This window comes from Equus caballus, chromosome 5 (genome assembly GCF_041296265.1).
Source record: "Equus caballus isolate H_3958 breed thoroughbred chromosome 5, TB-T2T, whole genome shotgun sequence".
Lineage (NCBI taxonomy): Eukaryota > Metazoa > Chordata > Mammalia > Perissodactyla > Equidae > Equus > Equus caballus.
This window is the reverse complement of record NC_091688.1, coordinates 19,509,376-19,512,695: the sequence shown is the minus strand read 5'-3', so window position 1 is coordinate 19,512,695 and position 3,320 is coordinate 19,509,376. Positions and strand designations below refer to the sequence as shown.

At 38.7% G+C, this 3,320-nt stretch overlaps 1 long non-coding RNA gene across 1 annotated transcript; it reads right to left on the bottom strand.

Moving 5' to 3' along the window:
- Positions 1 to 266: 266 nt before the first annotated feature.
- LOC138924024 (uncharacterized) lies at positions 267 to 2,501 on the bottom strand. Its single transcript, XR_011438494.1, has 2 exons — positions 2,369 to 2,501; positions 267 to 1,969 (listed from the first exon to the last, which is right to left on the bottom strand). It is a non-coding gene; the product is annotated as an uncharacterized lncRNA (long non-coding RNA).
- Positions 2,502 to 3,320: the final 819 nt, after the last annotated feature.

The window sequence follows — 3,320 nt, the reverse complement described above, 5'->3', positions numbered from 1 at the left end:
TCTCTATGTTTTGGAGAGATTCCAATTCCTTAATAACTTTCAGATCTGTCCACCTGCTTCTGCGTCTACTACTAGCATGGCATTTCAAGAAGTGTTTGAAGGTCAGACTCTGGAGCTTCTCCACTTACTAGCTGTATGATCTTGGGCAAGTTACTTAACTTCTCCATGCCTCAGTTTTCTCATCTATAAAATGGCCCATATTATAGGATTGATAGGGTTGTGAAAATTAATCAGTCAACATGTATAAACTGCTTACAACAGAAATTGGAGTTTTTTGATAGTTCGTGTTTTATTTAAGTTGAAAAAATCAACATTCGTCTGAAGAATTTAACAAAGTCCAGAGTCTACCCAAAATATCATCCACATGTCCAGGATACAATCCAAAATTACTTTATACACAAAAAAACAGAAAAATATGAACCACATTGAAAAGAAAAAGCAATTAATGAATGCTAACCCTAAAAAATCAAGATATTTGAATTAACCAAGAAGGATTTTAAAGCAACTGTTATAATTATGCACAATATTACAAAGAAAACTATCCTCATAATGAATTAAAAATTAGGAAAATTTGGCAGGGAAATACAAACCATAGCAAAGAAACAGAAGGAATTCTAGAACTGAAAAAGCAAAACTAACATTTAAAAAAAAATCACTGGATGAGATTAACAACAGATTGGAGATGATGGAAGAAAGTGAACTTGAAGATAGATGAATAGATTATCCAACCTGAATAACAAAGAGAAAACAAGATTGAAAAAATTTAAAGAGCCATAGGGCCCTGTGGGATAATATCAAAAAGTCTCATAAAGTGCCATTAGGGTCTCAAAAGGAGAGGAGAAAGAGAAACTGGGGCGAGTATAGGCATTTGTCAATAGTCAAATTGTACGTTTAAATTTGTGCATTTCAAATATGTATGTTTTATGACAAAAGAATAAAAGGAATCATAAAAAATACAAATCCCGGGTTAATTATATTCACGCTAAAGTGTTTAGGAGTGAAATGTATTGATGCCTGTGCTTTGAAATGCGTCATAAAAATAGGATGGGCTGACAGAGGAATGGTTAGAGCAATAGATATGTAACAAAGCAAGAACGGTAAAAGGTTAATTCTAGAATCTTGGTGGTAGATATATGGTGTAACATGATAATTCTTTCAAGTTTTCTGTATTTTTGAAATTTTTTCTAGTAAAATGATAGAATTGAGTAGTGCATTTTTAGTGTATTTGTGTCCAAAACTTACTCAAAATAAATAATCCATGAAAAAAATCACTTGCAAGAGTGTAAGTGCTATAGATGCATTAATTATTATTATTTGAACCACTTTCATCTTTCCTGGAGAACTGTAGTAGTCTCCTAGCTGACCTCTCTTCACTTTCTCCCTCCAATTCATTCTTCATTCGGCAGCCAGAATGACACTGTAAAAATGTAGATCTGGAAATGTTGATTCCCTTGCTTACAAAACACTAATGGCTTCTCTTGCTCTTAGAATAAAATTTAATCTCCTCATAGCCTACAGGGGCTGCCTCCCTCGAATGCCTGATCCTTAACCCATACAGCCCTCTCCCCGGGCAGGCTTTGCACTTGCTGTCCCGTCAGCCTGTAATGTCCTTCCCCCAGCTCTTCAGTGGCTAACCAGTTCTCATTCTTCAGCTCTATCTCATCATGCTTTTTTATTTCCTTCAAAACATCTAGAATAATCTGTAATGATCTAGGTTTTTGTCTACTGTCTGTCTTCCAAACTAAATCTTGATAAACGCAGAGAGTTTTCGTTTTTATTCACTGTTATCCTCCTGGGGCCAAATACGTAGTGAGCTCTGGTTAGATGTTAAGTATTTTGCCTAATATCTCAAAGTTACTAAATTGCAGAACTGGGACTCAAACCCAGTGTTTCTATCAGTTCTTCCGTGATCCTGAATGGGCAGGGAGAAACTGGGGTGCACAATTTCTATCCTCCTGGAGATTCCAGTCTGGTAAAGAAAAGATGGAATACAGAATCAGAGTGACAATTGGTTCCAAGCTCCAGAAAACCCCCACACTTCACTCTCCTCACATCTTTATCTTTGAGAACACAGGCTCATCATCAATAAAGATCTTTCTTGTTCCTGTGTCTCCCACTTAGAGTCTGCCACTAAATCCTGTGCTAGTTGGCTTCCTTGCATATCTCCATTCGCCACTACTGCTACATCAGTCCAGGCCACCTGTGTCGTCTGTCAAGACTACTACAACCAAACAGTCCCCTTTCCTTCAGTCTTGCCTCTAAATCTGGTTGTGTGTGCTCTACTCCAAGCTCTACAACAGAATAAAGTCTGGTCTTATTAACATTTCTTTCAAGGTTCCTCAGGAGAGGTAGGTAGACATCTCCCTACCTCTACACGTCCATTTCCTGTTACTCCTTTCCCTGAACTGCAACATTCCAGTTCCCCAAACACCTCGTTACTCTCGCTGTAGGCTATTTCTCCTGCCCAGAACTCTGCTCTGCCTGCTCTTTGGCTGACTTCCTCCCACTCAGCTTTCAGGTTGCAGCTCAGACATCACTTCCTCTGTGAGAGCTCTGACACCCTCCCCCACCCTCACCACCACAGGTTGTGTGTTTTACTGCGTGTTCCCATGGCAGCCTGTGCTTTGTCTATCACAACATTTTTTCTATTTCCTTTTTTAATTGTCTCCCTTTGTTGATCTATTGCAAACTCCCTAAAGTCAGGCACCTTATCCATCTTGTCTTTCTCACCATTCAATGCCCAGTGGCTGCTAAATGCTTGTGTAGACTAAACACGTAGTAAATATTTATTGGATGAATGGATGGATGGATGGGTGGATGGATCATAGCACTTGGAATAGCTTCTCCAAAATAATCTATAAACTCTCTTAAATAAAATAAGCTACATTACTCCATTTATAGCTAGGAAACCACAGTCAAAGGGCAGAGGCCTATTGGTGGCAGGCATTGGGGAATAAAGGGGAGTTCTCCCTTTTCGGCTGAAATGTTCTATCCATAGAAAGGTTTCCAGCTTCTTTAAAGAGAGTTCATTTTATTATTTTGGGAAACCAATCTCTGCAGGGAGCAGACAGACCTTCTAGGAAAGTTTCAAGTGACACTAGTAATTCAGTACGATAAAGGGCTAGGGACTGGGATCATAAAATGAAATCTATGCTAAATGCTCCCACAGAGTGAGTGTAGTAATTCAGTACCCAGTATATCTGCATGCCACTAGTTATAAAGGGTTAATTTTATTTAGGGTGTCTTGAGTTACACAGCTTTTGCTGTGCTTTTCACAATCCCCAGCCAGAATTCTGACCTAGTTTGCCTCTTAACTGGGG